This window comes from Neovison vison, chromosome 1 (assembly GCF_020171115.1).
Source record: "Neovison vison isolate M4711 chromosome 1, ASM_NN_V1, whole genome shotgun sequence".
Lineage (NCBI taxonomy): Eukaryota > Metazoa > Chordata > Mammalia > Carnivora > Mustelidae > Neogale > Neogale vison.
The window spans coordinates 73,157,620-73,177,468 of NC_058091.1; the positions used below are offsets into that span (position 1 = coordinate 73,157,620).

Here is a 19,849-nt window from a genome sequence, read left to right on the forward strand (position 1 = left end):
TGATGCTTAACCAGTAGATGTGACAAGAAGTTTGTATTGAATTAGCAATAGCAGGGATGACATTTGGATATGATGACCCAAACTGCCGTCTCAATGGGTCTTGGTAATTAGGAATAATTACGTTTGATAAGTTTCCTCAGAAGCAAATCTCTTTTATTTTGGAAGTGCTGTTCTTTTTTTCTAGGTAGAGTTGTTTTAATACTTCATCCAGGAAATGAGCATACAATAAACTCCCTTCTTCGGGGGGGTTACCAGTAGCATGCATCTATAACACATGTCTTCATTTTGTTTTATGTGCAAAAAGATGTAAAAATATCTTGGCAGAACTGTGTGTGAGCATATGAGCATCTGCCCACATTCTGCCTATCTGAGGATTGTAATCTTTAACAGTTCTATTGAAAAACAAAATCAATAAAATTGCAGACAGTGTGAGATCATAACAGAATCAACAACTCCATAACCATTGGAAAGATTTTGGGAAGGGAGGGGTTTCAGCTTCATTTCTACTTAAAGTCTTTGCTTCTTGAAAACTGCCTGCTGTGTGCCTGGAAAGCACTTGCCAGTACACCATGGAGTGTTAGGTCGTTTATCTGGCCGGCAGTGGTGCTGTGGTGTGTGGAAGGAGTGCATTCTGGCCTGGCAGATGTTGTTCGAGCTGCTTGGGGAAACAAAGCAATTAGTAAAACAAAGAGAGATGCTGTGTTTACTCTCTATACTCAGGAATGATAGCAGCCTCAGGCTTCAAGTATGTGGGTATGAAAATACTTTTAATTCTCCATTTCAAAGAGTGCATTCTGAGGGTAAGCTGGATAAATCTGGAAAGAATCTTCAAGCTCATCTTCAGAAGAAAGATAAAAGGAGCAGAAATTTCCTTTCCAGAAAAAACAATCTTGAAGGAGTCATTTAATTTAATTTTTATTTTATTTTATTTTTTTAATTTCTTTTCAGCATAACAGTATTCATTGTTTTGGCACCACACCCAGTGCTCCATGCAATCTGTGCCCTCTATAATACCCACCACCTGCTTCCCCCAACCTCCCACCCCCCGCCCTTTCAAAACCTTCAGACTGTTTTTCAGAGTCCATAGTCTCTCATGGTTCACCTCCCTTGAAGGAGTCATTTTAAATTAAAAAATTGTTCCCAAATAATGTTGATTAACAGGTTGCTATTAATGTGGAGTGTGTCTGACTTCTACTGTTTAATATGTTTTTATTGCTGAATGGAATGATGTGAGAGATGGAATGCTGGTCTCATTTTTCGTGGTAGGTAGAATAATTCCCCGCCTCACCGCCCCCCCCCGCTCCCCGCCGCAATACCTTCCCAAGATGTTCATGCCTAATCCTCCAGAACTGGTGACTATGTTACATTTGATGGCAAAATAGACTTGGTACATGTGCTCAAAATTAAGGACTTTGAGATGAGGAGATTATTCTGGATTAACCAGATAGGTCCCACTTAGTCACAGATTCTTAAAAGAACATTTTCCAGTTGAAGTCAGGGTCAGAGAGAGATGTGACTCAGGAGAATGGTCACAGGGAGATAGTGTTGTGCCTTTGAAGATGAAGGAAGGGAGAATTGAGTCAGGGGATGCAGGTAGTTTCTAGATGCTAGAAATTTTAAGAAAACATTCTCCCCTAAAGACTCCAGAAAGGAACACAGCTCTGATGTGGTTTTGGAATATAGGTGAGGTATGGTGCAGTGAGGTCTGGAGCTGATGACCAAGATTCAGCCAGTCTTTTGTTCCCTCATCCGCTCTGTCAACACCTTCATTTTAGCCAGTGAGACTTATGTAGGATTTCTGACTTACAGAACTGTAAGATAATCAATTTGTATTGTTTAAGGCACCAAGTTTATGTTACAGCAGCAATAGAAAGCTAATATAAGACAAAAGTTAAGCATGAGGAATAAGTAAAAACGTTGCATAGAAAAATCTATATTTAAGTTAGAACATGTTTTTTTTGTTTGTTTGTTTGTTTGGTTGGTTGGTTGGTTTTTTTTTTTGCAAAGTGGCTTTTTTTTTTCTTTTTAATGAATTTATTAGCTCATGTATCCATGGAGAACCTAAGGATACAGCTAACTGTCCTAAGGACAAGGAGAACTGTCCTAAGGAAGGAGAATTTTGAATGTGGCCAAAGTGGATTTTGCTTTTCATCACAGAGTTACTTTCACAGACTAGTTTTACTCATACAAGGCACACTATGATGATGGTTCCAGCATCATATAGTCTCACCACTTGAGAAGAATATCATCTCTTTGTTTGTTTTCATTTTAAATAGAGGGGAACTTTGGAGTACTTGCCTATTTCCTGGTTCAGTCGATTCATTGGCTGTCCCAACTTACAGTCAAGACTTGTGGGGAAGGGAATGAGGACTGGTGTGTGTAGTATGTGAAGAACCGGAGATATTTATTACAGTCAGAAAGGAAGGAGTCGAAAATCCTAAACTACGAAGAAAGCATTCATAGAAAAAAATATGGGCTACAAGTTTTTAAAATGTCATTTCACAGAATGTCAGATGAAAATGATCCAAGCGTTTTATTAGGAGAGAAACTCACAAAACAATAAGTTACACCTAGGTTACTGACTTGGAGAAACCCTCAGACCCCCTCCTCAGTTTCTTCTTTATTCACACAAATGCCACAATCACAATACTTCTGACCCCAGATATGTGAGTTTTCTGACACCAAACAGGTTGCTGACACCAAGTGGGTGTCCTACAACTTAACTCAATTTGAAACTACTTACCTGGAGATAGTGTCCGATGTTGCCACATGTTAAGGGCTCAGTCTCTCAAGTTTGACCCCCACTTCAGATGCTAATTGCAAGTAGTAGGTCCTTGGGTTACCTACAACTTCTATCTGAGAAGGCTACAAATTGGAGTTCCCACAAACCCCTCCTCAGGTTCAGTGAGCTCCCTAACAAGACTCAGCGAACTCAGGAATTGGGTTTACTAGTTTATTAAGGGATGTGATAAAGAATAAAGATAAATAGTCAGAGGAAGAGATATGCAGGGCAAGGTCTGGTAGGGTCTTGAACATAGGAGTTTCTGTCCTGTATAGTCGGGATATACTACCCTCCTGGTATATGGAAGTGTTTGCTAGCCTGGAAGCTCTCCAAATTCCACACTTTGGGGATTCTTGTGGAGGCTTCCTCACATAGGGATGATCAATTATTAACTCCATTTCCAGTCCCTCTTCCCTCTGTGGAGAATTCCAGAGTGGACAGTGGTGGAAGGGCTGACAATTCCAAGCTTCTAATTATGAGGTGATTTTTCTGGTGAACAGCCTCCATCCAGAAGCCCATCCAGAGTCACCTCATTAGAACAAAAAAATATTCCTATTACCCAGGAAATTCCAAAGGATTTAGGAACTCTGTATCAAGAACCAAGGATAGAGACCAGTATATACATTTCCTAGTATCTCACAGTTACTAAAATAAAACTAATGCAATCTTTGACTAAATTCATATGTGTAGGATTCCAGATCAACTTAATAATCACTAATTGCTAGCTCACTGGTCAGACCATACACGGATCCTTTTGTCTATTTCTGAATCTCACTTCTTTTTAATTTAATTCAATTTAATTTAATTTTAAGATTTATGTATTTCGGAGAGGGAGAGAGAGAGAACACACAAGTGGGAAGGGCAGAGAGAAAGAGAGAATCTCAAGCAGACTCCATGCTGAACATGGAGCCTGACATGGGGCTCGACCTCAGGACACTGAGACCATGACCTGAGCCAAAAGCAAGAGTCAGATGCTCAAACGACTATGCCACCCAGGCACCCCTCTGAATCCCACTTTAAAGAATATCGAGTCATAAAAGTTTGTTAAATGTTGAGTTATTTGTTAAGATGTTAAAAAATCCCAAAGCCATTTTCATCTGAGAAATAGTTGAGGGAACTGTGTGATTAAACTTGAATGATACTGTTGTATACATTTAAGGAGCTACTCTGTGGCAAAGAATACATTCCTTTTTTTTTTCTTTGTTTTAAATATATTTTTAAAAATATATTTATTTGTCAGACAGAGATCACAAGTAGGCAGAGAAGCAGGCAGAGAAAGAGGGGTAAGCTGGCTCTCCACCAAGCAGAGACCCCAATGCGGGTATCAATCCCAGGACCCTGAGATCATGACCCGAGCTGAAGGCAGAGGCTTAACCCACTGAGCCACTCAGGCACTCCCAAAGAATACATTCTTATTTTCTATCACAACATTGGCTGAGAGTCAAAGGGAAGACAACTTTGGTGTGTAATATGTGGGAATAGATTCCTTGTCCCCAAAAGGTAAAAGCAGAGCTAAGAAACCCTAGGTCAGAGATATTGTCAGGACACTTGAGCTCAGCTGAAAGCTTATCAGTCTGTTGAGAAGGGTCAATAATTCTTTGTTTATAAGTAGTTTCATCAGTGCTAGTGTAGTAGATAAAGAATTATATTTTCTATGAAATCACTTTAAAATGGGAGAGAATGCTACAATTTACCTGTGTTCAGACCTACTGACCTCATTTTCAACAGATTTTCCTACCATGAAGATAGAAATCTGCTTAGCAGATCATTTTTGAAATATAAACAGAAGCTCTGTCAGTTTCTGCATAATCTACTTGAAAAGTCTTGCAACCAACTATTTCTTATCATCACAGTGTCATCCGTTCATATATTTCTTTTATGTTTCTTCTCATATCTACATTAAAGCTCTTCTATCTATGTATGCTTTTAGAAGTGATCGGTTAAAATACTTTTTATACTCCACAGGCAGGAAGCAGTCATTGAAAACAAGCCTCTAAGATTTTAACTTGCATATGGAATATTGCTTTAAACTCAGAGGGTTGTTCAGAGTTTAAATATTCAAACCCACTTAACTCCTCAAAATACCTTATTCTATATGTAGATAAGAATATTGGATTCTTCATTATGTAAGTTTACTTATGCCTTCCCAGTGGGTCATTACTTTTCTGAGATCATTTCTTGCACTGTGAAATACCAGGGTGGATGCATGTACTACCTGAGAGTACAGATATCCACCACCAGTGATGAACCCTACAGGTTCATCTAGGAAGTTTAGAAATTAAGACTGTATGAGGACAGGTTATAGAGACTAGGTTAAATAGAAAGAACTGTTTTCCAGGGTAGAAAAGCAACTGTTCTCTAGCTTGGGTAATGCCTAGAATAAGGAAGGATCGACTGTAGTAGTGCTTTGGAAATTTTAATATGGATATATTGGGGCAGGGGCAGGTGTAAGGTGTGTGGGCGGTAGATACCCCCAGAGATAACAGTGCATCTTGAGACATAGGAAGTTTTCCATGGAAGGACTTTATTGTTTTGAAAATGTGATAACCGTTAGGGGGAATAATGGATGGGGTCTGAACAAAGGGATGAAAATGTCCTGAGTGACCCCTTAACATTCTTTTTGGGCTTAGGACAATGTAGACATAACATCTTTAAGATCTTTGCATTCTGTTTCTTCATCAGATGAGAACAGTGTTATAAAATGGCTAAATAAATGGCTGGGCTTAAAATTATTTTCTAAATGGCAATGTTGTGGGGCAGACTCTCCTTTCCTGAGGGTTAGTTCTTATGTCAGAAGTAGTTTCAGATAGTTTGAAAGAACATGTACTCACTGGGGTTTTTGCCTGTCGTGGATATATATGGCTATGACTTCTGAGTGCCACACAGGAGAAATGTAACTTCTGTCTTCTGATGAAAGGGCCTATAACCAGATATAAAAACAAACCTTTGGTTGAAAGATGAGATATTCCACTCCTTCAGAGACTGCACCTGGGACCAGAAATCTTGCATTTCACTAACTCTGTTTGGCCATTTAATGCCCAAGTGTCTACTTTGCTGCTGGAATTTCTAGATTTCTGTCGGGCAAGAACACCCAGAGGAGACATTAAGGCGAAGAGCAAGGGAGGCAGTAATGGCAAGGTGGTGTGATTTGAGCAGAAAACAAGCCTGGTACCAGAATTAGAGAGCTGAAAAAGACAGAGGGAAGCAGTAGTTTCTGGGAGGTGCAGAGACAACACTTCACCAGCTGCTAATGGGTGCTAAGACTCACTTCTGATCCAGTGTGACAGTTAGTGGCTGAAAAGTGTTAAAGAAACCACGCTTCTAGGGTAAATCTAGATTGTTAGAGAATAGTATTATATCCTGTGCTTTTGTTTGTGTTAACCTGATGTAGTATAAAGACATTAAGAGTGTTTGGGTTTGTAACCAACTCTACAGTTCTGAAGATTATCTACACACAATGCATTCTCTCCATCTAACATAGAAGTTGTATGTCTGTTTCCCTGTGAATAGGGAAAAGTAATGTTTTAGCAGTCTTCAGATACGAAAGGCAAAAAATGGTGGAACATGGACATACATAAAAAGCTGGGATTTTAAATCTGAGAAATAAGAAAGAGGGAACTTATGATCTTCCTTTAAAATGTTGACAAATCTGACATATTTCCAGCAGATATTTGAGCTGTCCTCAAGGTTAAGGCACATACAGATTAAGACACTGTGGGTTTTGAGTTGCCCAAGATCTGTAGCCTAATTTAAAGGCATGAGCCTGTAAACAGCCAACTATATTAGGAGCAGGTAAAAAAAGTGGGAAGAGAAGGGAAGGAAGTGCTGAGTTGAAAATTAGCCCAAACTCAAGTTCCAGCTGAAACCCTGCAGGTAGAACTCAGTACTCAAAAGGAAATGTGGCAGTATCGTAGCCAATGAGGTTTATCCGAGGCGCGATTATTGTTAATTGAAAAGGAAATGTGGAATAGTTATAGGTTCTTTTTGTGCTTCTGGAAGTGAGAGAGTAAGCAGAACTTTTAAAGTTTTCCTCTGGTGTAATATATACTATATTAATATATACAGCTGGATAGCCAAAGAATGGCTTAAATGACTTTTAAAGGAAAAAAATTAGTTAAAGTCAGTCATTAAGGAGACATAACCCAATTTTCAGGAAATGTCAACCAAAAAATGAATGTTATTCAACTAGTAATAAAATACTCATTTTCTCTAAAGATTTTATGTCCAAAGAATACTGTTTTTCTTCTGCGAGGCTAAAGTGTAATCCTACTCAGAAATTCTTGAATTAACCAAAGTTTTGGCCCTCTTTGAGTTTTCAACTGACAATATTCTCAGCAAGGGAGTGAGGAAAGACTGATGAAAAACATTAGTGGATATTGCTCCTTGCCTCCCTCTCCCATCTGTGGAGTGAAGAACTAAATACATCACTGCATATGTGATTATCACATTTTTAGTATTAGTGGTTATTATTTTTTAGCCACAAAAAAATTTAAAAAATTTGTTTATTTTTCCAGTGGATTGGCAAAATGATTGAAAGAAATTTATAGTAAATCATTTCACATTATATTTCTGGCTTTTACAAAGATTAGGTTAGTTTTCATTTTTAAAAAACATTCATAACCTAGAAATCCCTGTTTAGAAATGACCAGTTATCACTGAAGAATCAGTAATTTGAAACGCTGAGTGCACAGTATGTATAAAGTAAGGGCATGTGAATTACCCACTTCCTGTAATCCCTATAGGGATTCATTGATTCATTGAGTTTTGGCTCACTAGATATTTAAGTTCTGTTGTTTGAGGTCACTTCCTTCAATTTCATTTTTTAAATTTTCAAAAGATCTGAAGAGTAGTTGGAAAAATCTAGAGGAGGTTAGGTTATTTCCAGCTAGCTTTGCATTTTCGAAAACTGATTTATCTGAGTTTTCCATTTCTATATCAGTTCTGAATTCATTTTAGAATAAAAACCTTACCTAGAAATAAATTGATAAGACATAGGCTATATATTTGAGCAAATACGTTTTGCTACAACTCAGTTTCTTACAAGTGAACCATTACTTTTAATCTTTTAGTGGTGTTTCCAGGCCTATATAAATGAAAACATTTATGTTTTGTTTCCCAAACCAAATTTCCTGGGTAAATGTTAAGATAGAAAATGAGCACAAGAGTACTATGAAAGAATGCTTAAAGAGAGTCCTCCTAAAATCACTATTTTTTTAAAAATTTCATAAGTAGAAAACTGAAGAAGAAAAAGATTTATATCAATACTAGAGGAGAGTAGTAAGTAAAAATGAACATAGAATTTAAGAGACTAGAGGTCCATAAAAATTCTAAAAATTCAGAGAAAGATATGATTCATGCTAACGCATTATTTAAGGACAATCTCTCAGCCAACCTATTATAGCACTAAAAAAAATTTTTATCCTACTTTTTCCAGAATCTAACTTCAATATGATCATGATATCTTAGAAAATGTCTACCTAGTGCTTAGTTATCAATATACACTTCTAATAAAGCAAGTTGCTTTTAGCTATTTAGTAAGACATGCCATTGTTTAAGATATTTACCATGAACCAATCACATAGCTAATTTAAAAATCTGGTGAGGAGAGAAAAAAAATTAGAGGAAATCCTATAAGATCATAAGGCCATTGACTACAAAATTAGCCAAATGGAATATATATTCCATTTGGCTAAATATATGTGTGTGTATATATATGTATATACATATATATATCATAGACCACTAATACTGTATAATAAGTCTATTGTTATTTATTCAAAGAATTGAAAAGTGCTGATTGTAAAATTGTGGAATTAAACAATATATAAAAGCAAGAAATATCTGTTCTCCTAGTGTAAGAGAGAAGAAGGTAATTTTAACTTGTGATATTAAACTTACTTAGATCACTAAACTTTATATATCATTTGTCCTTATTGGAAATTCGTTGTTGTTTCCAAGTGCTTTCCAAACCTTAACTAATGTTTAAAGATTTTATTTATTTATTTATTTAACACAGTGAGAGACACAGCAAGAGAGGGATACAAGCAAAGGGAGTGGGAGTGGGAGAAGCAGACTTTTCACTGAGTAGGGAGCCCGATACGGGGCTCGATCCCAGGACCCTGGGATCAGGACCTGAGCAAAAGACAGACGCTTAACCGACTGAGCCACCCAGGCACCCCCCCAAACCTTAACTAAAGTTTAAAAAGTGCATGCTTACTAGTTGTAAAATAGAATAAAACACAGTCGTATGAATTGTGTAATCAAAGGATGGGAACTGCTCTGCCCAAGGTATTTTTCATTTCATTGTCTCTGGTCCTAGCTTCTCCCCTGAGCTGTAATCATTTCTGTATTTTTCCATTCACCCTAGACTTTTCTTGAGCCAAATTTGCTCTCACAGGGTTGAGAGGCATCCTGCATTCAATAAAATATCATAAGGTCTATGATCCAAGCTGCTCAGTGTTCCATAATTTAAAAACTACTTGCCCATTACTGAACTCTTCCTCTGTTCCTGGCATTATGTTAGGTGCTAACATGTATTATTATCTTATTTAATCCTTCACACGCTTCATGAAATGGATGCTGTCATTATCCCTATTTTGCAGATGAGATGAATGAGACTGAAAGGTATGTAGTGTGTTCTGGTTGGCAAATTTTGTGGTCAATCCTTAGTTCTCATATTTTTTTTTCAATTCCAGTATAGTTGACATACAGTGCAATATTAGATTCAGGTGTACAATATGGTGATTCAACTTCCATACATCATCTAGGGCTCAATAGGGTGAGAGCATTCATGGATCCCTATCACCTGTTTCACCTATTCCCCCATCTACTCCTTCTCTGATAACCATCAGTGTGTTTTCTATGGTTAAGAGTCTGTTTCTTGGTTTCTCTCTCTCTCTCTCTCTTTTTATTCTTTTGCTCATTTGGTTTGTTTCTTAAATTCCACATATGAGTGAAATCATGCAGTATTTGTCTCTCTCTGACTGTTTATTTCACTTAGCATAATACTCTCTAGCTCCATCCATGCCATTGCAAGTGACAAGATTTCATTCTTTTTTAATGGCTGAGTGATTTCATATATATGAAATATATATATGTATGTCACACCTTCTTTATCCATTTGTCTATCAATGGATATTGGGCTGCTTCCATAGTTTGGCTATTGTAAATAATACTGCAGTAAACATCAGCATGTTTATGTCCCTTTGATTTAGTATTTTTGTATTTTTGGGGTAAATGCCCAGTAGTGTGGTTACTGGATCACAGGGTAGTTCCATTTTTAACTTTTTGGAGAACATCCACAATATTTTTTACAGTGACTAGACCAGTTTGCATTCTCACCAACAGTCCACAAGGGTTGCTTTTTCTCTACATCCTTGCCAACACTTTTTGTTTTCTGTATTTTTGATTGCAGCCATTCTGACAAATGTGAAATACTCACTGTAGTTTTTATTTGCATTTCCTTGATGATAAGTGATGTTGAGCATCTTTTCATATGTCTGTTGGCTATCTGTACGTCTTTGGAAAAATATCCATGTCTTCTGCCATTTTTAATTGGATTATTTTGGGGGTGCTGAGTTGTATAAGTTCTTATAAAGGGAACATACCTCAACATAATACAAACCATATATGAAAAATCCATAGCTAACATCATACTCAATGGGGAAAACATGAGAGACTTTCCCCTAAGGACAGGAACAAGACAAGTATGTCCACTCTCACTCTTTTATTCAACAAACTACTGGAAGTCCTAACCACAACAATCAGACAATAAAAAGAAATAAAAGGCAACTGAATGGGTAAGGAAGAAGTAAAACTTTCACTACTTGCAGATAACATGATACTATGTATAGAAACCCTGAAAAACTCCACAAAAAAAATACTAGAACTGATAAAGAAATTCAGTAAAGTTGCAGGATGCAAAATCAATATGCAGAAATCTGTTACATTTCTATATACCAATAATGAAGCAGCAGATATCAAGGAATCAATCTCATTCACATCTGTAAAAAAAAAAAAAAAAAAAACAGTAAGATACTTAGGAATAAACCTAACCAAAGAGGTAAAAAACCTGTACCCTGAAAACTATAAAATACTTACAAAAGAACTTGAGGACAACACAAAGAAATGGGAAAACATCCTATGCTCATGGGTTGAAAGAACAAATATTGTTAAAATGTCTATACTACCCAAAGCAATCTGCGCATTTAATGCAATCCTTGTTAAAATACCAACAACACTTTTCACAGAACTAGAACAAACAGTTTCTAAAATTTGTAAAAGTGTTATTTGAAAACAACACTTTTCACAGAACTAGAACAAAGAGTTCTAAAATTTCTAAAACAGTTTCTAAAACCACAAATGACCCCAAATAACCAAAGCAATCTTGAAAAAGAAAAGCAAAACTGAAGTTATCACAATTCCAGACTTCAAGTTATATTACAAAACTTTAGTAATCAAAACAGTTTGGTACTGATGCAAAAGTAGACAGATCAATAGAAACCCTAGAAATAAACCCACAATTATATGGTCAACTTATCTTCAACAGAAGAGGAATGAATAGACAATAAGAAAAAGTTTCTTCAACAAACGGTGCTGGGGAAACTTGTCAAACACATGCAGAAGAATGAAACTAGGCCACTTTCTTACACCATACACAAAAATAAACTTAATATGGATTAAAGACCTGAAAGAGAGACCTGGAACCATAAAAATCCTGAAAGAGAGCCAGTCAAACTTCTGACAAAGCCAGTAATGCTTCTGACATTGGCTATAGCAACATTTTTCTAGAATGTCTCTTTTTTTTTTTAAAGATTTTATTTATTTATTTGACAGAGAGAGATCACAAGTAGGCAGAGAGGCAGGCAGAGAGAGAGAGAGAGAGAGGAGGAAGCAGGCTCCCTGCTGAGCAGAGAGCCCAATGCGGGACTCGATCCCAGGACCCTGAGATCATGACCTGAGCCGAAGGCAGCGGCTTAATCCACTGAGCCACCCAGGCGCCCTCTAGAATGTCTCTTAAGGCAAGGGAAATAGAAGCAAAAGTAAACTATTGGGCCCACATCAATATAAAAAGCTTCTGCACAGTGAAAGAAATAATCAACAAAATTAAAAGGCAACCTCCTGAACAGGAGAAGATTTTACAAATGATATATCAAATAAAGGGTTAGTGTCCAAAGTCCTTATATCATTTGAATACAAAACAGTAAATGGCATAGTTGAAAACTCCCTCCTTTTTGAAATTTATTCTTTGTTTTCTGGAACATCATGCCCTTCTGGTTTTCTTGTACTGTAGTGGTTGAATTTCCTCCTGGATTTTTCACTGTCTCTCCCTCTTGTGGTCTCCCTTAACTGTAAGTATCTTGAGTGATTTTGAGCTTAATCCTTAGTATCCTCTCTCTGCAGGCTCACTTTTTAAGTCCCCATCCTTACTCCAAATTCCTTATTTTATACCTATAAAATAGCTCTCAGAATTAGTCACATGTATGGATTTATTAAGAAAAGCAACTGGAAGTGGGTTCATATTTTTCCTTTAAAAACTACTTTAATGTGCTTAGATGTCATCTTCTAAAGAAAGTTCAGTTTTTGAGAAATGGTAGTCTGTGACACTGTGTCTGGTCTGTTGGAATTATCAGAGGTCAGAAAAGTGATCAGGGGAGGACAGACACTTCCTTTTGATGTTATTCTTGTAAATACTGGTTTATCATGCTTAGGATTTTTTTTTTTTAAACTGCTTCAGTGGCAAAATGCTGGAGAGTACCTTAAACTATGTAAGAGATGTTAGAATTTTAGGGAAGGCCTAAGGCCATTCTTGGCATCAGCAGAAAACTTAGTAACAATTAAAGTTCACTGAAATAAGTGTCAGGAGCTGGACCGCAAACAAGGACTAGGACCAGTAATTTTGGAATTCCACACCAAGTAGGTGATATCACAAGGTCTAGAAAGACTATTAAGACTTTTTTTCAACAAGGGAGAGATGACCTTGTTAATGAAGTGAAGACTAATATGGATCACTATGTTAAAGAGCTCAGAATAATGGACATATCTTTATTAAGCCAAGAAAAATTCAGAGTTATTACTGCTACATAGAGAAAACTAGAACTATGTAATTGCAATAAAAGATTGAGGAGAAAGATTTTAAATCTATTGTTTGCATTTCTTTAGATATTACTATAATTGTATATTGCATGTAAAATGTTCTTAAATTATTTATATCTGTAATTATTTTAAAATGTTAAGATAATGATTATTATTATAATTGTTTACACATATTTTAGCTCCATAGATGCAAAGCCTTAATTGCATGCCATTTGCTGTGATAAGCACTGGAGACACATTAGGAGAATGAAGCACAGTATCTAAACTCAGGAGACTTTCTGTCTAATGGATTAGACACAGGAAGATAATTTCATTATGAAAACAGGAAGACAAGAATGCTCTTATTTGGAGAGAGCATGGATTTGGGGGAGAGTTTATTATGATGTATCAAAAATTGGGATTGAGCTCAGAAAAGGATATTTAGATGTCCGGTTGAAGTGAGTTTAGACAAGTAGAATCAATTAGATGGACAGTGATGGTTACTGGGATCCAGCCAGAAGGAGTCTCAGGTGTTTGTGATAGTGTGTAGACATAACTCAATCAGGATCCTGGAGAGGTTTATAATGGCTGTAGTGTAGAGTGATATAATGAGGGTGGAAGAGCAAATAGGGCCGAATCAGGAAAAGTGTGTCATTACCAAGCTTCTTAGTTCAGGCTCATAACTAGTTTGGTACACTTCTTAATTATTCTGTACCAGTGAGGAATTCAACTCCCTCAATATCAACTTCTTAGGTTCTCTGCCACACAGTGCCCTCCCAGCGTTCAGGGCTCAGTCTTCCTGTTACTAGATCTCTCCTTTGCCTGGTTCAGCCATGAAGTGATTGTGTGACTCTAGACCCTTCTCTCCTGGGCTAATCTCCTAAAGATTGCTAACTCTGTTCTTGGGAACGCCACCCATCATCCCTTATCTTTCAACTTTTTAGTCATTTCTTCCTTTCTTTCTATTTTGCCACTAGTTACTGTTTTTTTGTTTTTTGGTTTTGTTTTGTTTTCCCTGTACTTCCACTCCTTTTTTGACAGTAGACCCTAGTGCCCCATTAAGCCCATAGCTAAAACATTAGCACCTGAAACAAGCTAGTTCCCATTTTCACCTCACCCTCTTAAAAGAAATGTTGCATTCCTCTAGCATGGAAGAGAATGAAGACTAACAAAATCAGTTGTATTCCATATTAAAAAAAAAAAAAAAAGACTAGTCCTTCCTTAAACTGGTCTATTTTTTAAGGAATCTATACTTTCTATTAGAGGATAGAGGGAAAATGGAGGGTATTTTAGAGTTCCCAGTAGGGACATAATAATAAAATTTCTGTTTTAGATACAAAACATTTAGAAAAGGCAAGTTTATAGAGACAGAAAACAGGTAAATGGTTGACTAGGTGGGTAGGATTAGAGATGGTCTACAAACAGGCATGAAGGAATTTTTTTGGATGATGAAGTTGTTCTACACCTAGATGGTTGCCCAACCTTTCACATTTAGTAAATTCATTGAATTGTACACTTACAATGGTGAAAACATCATTTATACCTTAATAAATCTATTGAAATGTCATTTTGGAAAATCTAATTATAGAGCAAATAATCAATTCAGATAGAAGTAGAGAGAACATTAGAAAGCCAAACTACCAATATCAGACAGAGAACAATGACTGCCTCTGTGACTGGAAGACAAATATTCAATAGGTTTTAGGAGACGGTGTTTGTATGATCCATGGTTAACTAAGTGCAGGGAATAAGAAAGGCACAAAATAAGGAAAATATCCAGATTTCTGATGTAAGCATCATCACCATGGGTGGTGGTGAAACTTATTAAAAAAGGAGCTCAAGATGCAGATAGGAGGTTGGTTTTTCAGGGGCAAGATAAGAGTTTCGTTTAAAGTATGCTCAATTTAAAATGTCTGCGAGATGTCTGAGCTGAGATGTCTAGTAAGAAGTTGATGATGGTCTATAGCTGAGGAAAGAGTTCCAGACTGAATCTGGTGATTCAGGTGTCAGCAAATATAAATGGTAAATGAAGTTCTGCGAAAGGATGAGATGAAGCTGGAGAGTGTGTAGCTCACAAGGAAAAAAAAGATGCACTTCTGTGAGGAAATCCAAAATATAAGAGACAAAAAAGTCATTTAAGTATAGAAAATTACAGTATATGTCTATTTTAGGGTGAGTGTAACTTTCCCTTTTCCCTCAAAGTAGAGGGAAACCAGATAATACTGAACAATAAAAGGACAGCTATACCATCTTTAAAAAATTAATCATATTAATCTTTCTTCTGTGTTTCTTACCTTTACGAAGGTCACTAGCATCTATTGAGTAGTCTAAAGCAGACATCTAGAAACAGTCCTTCCTATTTTTGCCTCTTCCCACATATCAGTCGTTGAATACTATGGATTCTACTTCCTTAACATTTTTAAATATACACTGTTCCACTTCAGGTCCTCAACATTTCTCTTCTGGATTATTGAGACCATCTCCTAACTAGTCTTTTTATGTTTGGTCATATTATATTCAAATTTATTATCCACATCACTGATACAGTTAACATTATAAAAGAAAAATCTTACTGTGTGATTCTCTTGCTAAAAGTTCTTTGTGACTTTCCTTTAAATTTTTTATTATCTGTCCCTTATTTGGTTCTCAAACCTTACTTCTCTCCATACCATACCTCACATTTATACTTTACCATAGTGGATTTGCAGTTTGCAAAGACTATTCTCTCCTGAGTTCCCAATCTTTCCAAATGGCATTTTATGATTTTTGTTTGTTTTTAACAGCCAGTTATTAAGGACTTACTAAATGCTAAATAACTAAACAATTCTTATTAAGTCCTTTCAGTGTCCATATAAATGTTATTATCATTCCCAGTTTATAGACAAGGGACCTGAGACACAGAGAATAATTGCCCGTGGAAAGAGAGCTATCAGTAAGTGTTAGAGCTAGAATTCTAAACTATCCTTGGTCCTTCATCTAAGTTACTATCTCTTATTACTTATTCTAAGGAAATTTCCTTGGCACCCTACCTCCCATCAGCTAATTCACAGGTCCTTGTTCGGTGCTCTTAATTTGGGTTTCTATAACAGGCCTTGTGAACTGCTATCCTACTACTTACCTTTAAGTGTTAGAAAGTCTCTCTTACTTATCTGTCATATCCATTAGATACTTTGTTTCTTTAAGCCTAGAGATATAGATGTAAATATAAATAAATAAATTTATATATGTAATATATATAATATAAATGTATTATAATATTTATTTATTTATGATTCCTTGGTATTTTATTAAAGTTTCTGGTTCAGAACAGTCACTCAATAAATATTTCTGGGAGGGAGGAACGGAAGAGGGAAGAAAGTGTTTTTTTTCTAAGTAAACTCCTTTGTGTCCATATATTAAAAAGATTCTGCAAACCTGTCACATTTGGGGGTATTTTTAAACTACTGGTTTTTAATACTTCCAGGTGGAAGTATGAAATTCTTATGAAGCCAAACCTGTTAACCTTTTCATTTATGCTTATTCTTATTGCTTTTAAACTTTTTAAATTGATCCAGTACATGTCCCTCAATTCTATTTAGTTCTAATTTTTTTAAAGATTTTATTTATTTATTTAGTGTCTGTGAGTGGGGGCAGAGGAAGAGGGAGAGAGGGAATCTTAAGCAGACTCTGTGGTGAGCGTGGCTTGATGATGCAGGGCTTGATCTCAAGACTTTGAGATCATGACCTGAGATTATGATCAAGAGTGGGATGCTTCACTGACCAAACCACCCAGGTGCTCCTGGTTCTAATTTTGTTTTAGAATTTGATTTCATGTATATACTTAATATGTATATACAAATATGCATACATACATAGGTATGTGTATATAGGTGTGCATATATGTCTGGATGTGTGTTATATATTATAATATGTATTATATACTATTGAGCTCCCATCTGACTTTTATTATGAAGGTAATTCCAAAATACTTCAATGCCATTTGTTAAGTAACTCTTTCCAATTCTTAGATATTTCCTTTAGCATATAATAAATTTCTTTATATATGTCTGTTTCTGGGTTATTCATTCTGTTTCAGTAATCTTTTATTTTATTTTAAAATCATGATTGCATTTTAAAAATAGGATCCATTATTAAGTGTTTGTGTACAGATATACTTTTTAAATGGTTTTAAGAGTAAGGCATATTATATTAGGAAATAGAGAAAAACAAAAGAAGAAAAAAATCACCAGTAATTTTTTCACATTAATATATTTTCTATAAATATTGTATTTCCATTCATTAACATATAGACTCAGGCACACATACATGTATGATTCTGTATTTGTATCTGTGATAAAGTGATATATGTACAAACATGCATATGTATACATGTGTGTAGTCTAACAGATTGTTACATTTGACTCTGCCCTGAAATTATTCCAGAGGCTCCAAACCTCAAAACTGAAGGTGAGCCCATGAACCTCCACATTTTAAAGTATGTTGCTAGACTATCTATGCAAGACTTGAAAGGTGAAGGTCATACAGTCGGAGCCAAAGCGTTAGCCAGTATTGCATCTTGGAAGCCAGGAACAAGTGCTGGAGCATTTCTGCTCACCACAAGAAAGAGAAAGGTTAAGAAGTTAAAAAGTTGAGAAAAGATTTGCTTTGCAGAAATTAATCATACCCTGTGGAGATCATATCCCCAAAATTATGGGTAAAGAAAGTTAAGTTTTTCTTTCTTATCTCAAATTACGTGATGGGGTCTTCAAGTGTTCCCTATGAGGGCCTTGCCATTGGGCTGTGGGAATTTGAGGAAAGTAAGAACTGACATTTGGCCCATATCTACAAAGTCTAAAGGTGAGAGGCTCTAAACTGGAGATTTTCCCCTCTGGGGTAAGTGATATTAAGAGTAAACTTTGGGCGCCTGGGTGGCTCAGTGGGTTAAAGCCTCTGCCTTCAGCTCAGGTCATGATCCCAGGGGTCCTGGGATCGAGGCCCGCATCGGGCTCTCTGCTCAGCTGGGAGCCTGCTTCCTCCTCTCTCTCTGCCTGCTTCTCTGCCTACTTGTGATCTCTGTCTGTTAAATAAATAAATAAAAATCTGAAAAAAAAAAAAAAAGAGTAAATTTTGCTTCCATCAATGTCAGAGCAAATGGGTTCTCTAGAGGATGTGAACTGGAGAGAGGGGAAGGGACCTTACACAATAGATGTATTTCCTGAAGTCCAGAACCTGAGGGTGATTGTTGTAAGTAACTAGCCTTGGGCAGGATGTTACAGTGTGGTTCCCAACTGGGATGGTTTCCAAGTAATCTACTGTAGTATCCCAGGAATGGATGGGGTCAATTTTTAACATTTGCCATGGCCAAATTACAGAGATAAGAGCAACCCAAAACTGTGTAGCCTTTCTCTTTATTCTCTCTTCTGCTTAGACCCTGTGCTGGAGAAGTAAAAAAGAAATTAGTGAGTAGAGGAAGGAGATGGAAAGAGCGAATAATTAAGAAGTCAACCATACTTTCTTCTTTATTTGTAGGTTTGGAAGCCTCAAGGGAGTAGCTTACTACTACAGGAAGATGCTTTTAATTAAAGAAGCTCTTAGAGCTTTGCTTATTATACTAAACTAGACTGGTTCTAAGTGGCTAATACATAAATGTGGATTTTTACAAACTACTTGTTCCTTAAAGTTATGGGTTTGCCTTCAGATTTTATGCAGAGTTAGAACAAGTACCAGTTTATAGAAACTTGAAGGGATATAAAAGAATAAGAATGAAGTTGGTTCCTTCTTATATCCTATCAAGTCCAATTTGTTCAACAAATGCTTACATAAATATGTGTTTGTACACCCATGTGTGCGTATCTCTGTATATGAGTATGAAAGTGTGGGTAGTGCAATGCAGTTATTTCCAGACATCCTTTTGGATGTCAAGTTTTTTTAATGTTCAAATAAAATCAAATAAGCCCTAATTTCATATAGTTTTTGGCATTCCAGTGCCTTCCTCCTTTACCTCCCAAAATTTATATAAGAGGTTTATATATTCTCCTTTGGTCTCCTTTTTTCTGTTATTCTTCATTCTTTCTTTTCTGGATTTTATTACTTCATTTTATATTTTTGACATAAAAAAGCTATACATAATTAATGTACATAACTTGGTGAGTTTAGTAAAAAGTAAACATCCATGAAACTATCAACACAGTCTATGCCATAAAGCTGTCCATCACCTCCAAAAGTTTCCTGCCACCCTTTATTATTGCTTTTCACTCTTACTTCATGTTTATTTTTTGCCTCAGTCGTGGTGTTCCAACCTGCATCATATTGCTCTGTCCTTTAGTACCCCAAACTATGAATTCAATTTATTCTCTTTGATTTTTCAGGGAGCCACTAACAGTGCATTTGTGGGTAAAAATGAACTTGCTGAAGATCTGGTGATAACAGCTAGGAACAGAAAGTGAAAGTTCTAAATCCTAATAATGATTAATCCTTGACCCTTTACCCTCTCTAGGCTTTCATCTCACAAAATTAGTGCTTTTCCTTCTAGGATCACTTCATACTGGTTGTTTACTTTTTAATAACAGCAACATTATTATTATTAATGCATTAAAAATGCTCATCTCATAATTTAGTTATATAATCTTAAGCTTAGAGAGGTTGACTTGCCTTATAATCGGACCCACTTATAATTATTCTAAATTTGTGTTTGTTTTTTGATATTTAACTCCTTAATTCATGAGGAATTTATTTTGTATATTATGTATTGTATTTTGTATATTATGTATTGTATGAAAAAAAACTTCTTTTAAAAAGATGGTTAATTTTATAGAAATTCCAAGTGTTAAGTCCCATGGTTTTTGATATGTGTTGCATGAACAAGCATGCCTCTTACTGACTGTACTCTGTCTTAAATAAAAGCATAAAATTGTGGAAAAAAAAAAAGATGGTTAAACTGTTTTCCCAGTTCCATTTGTTTACTCAACTATTCTTTACTCATCTGTTCTGAAGGCAGTTTCTCATTTTTTAAAA

General features: G+C 36.0%; 1 protein-coding gene across 1 annotated transcript in view; it reads left to right on the plus strand.

The window, feature by feature from the left end:
• THEMIS (thymocyte selection associated) overlaps positions 1–19,849 on the plus strand; it is a 169,929-nt gene that overhangs the window by 96,050 nt on the left and 54,030 nt on the right. The gene's annotated exons all lie outside the window — the stretch shown is intronic.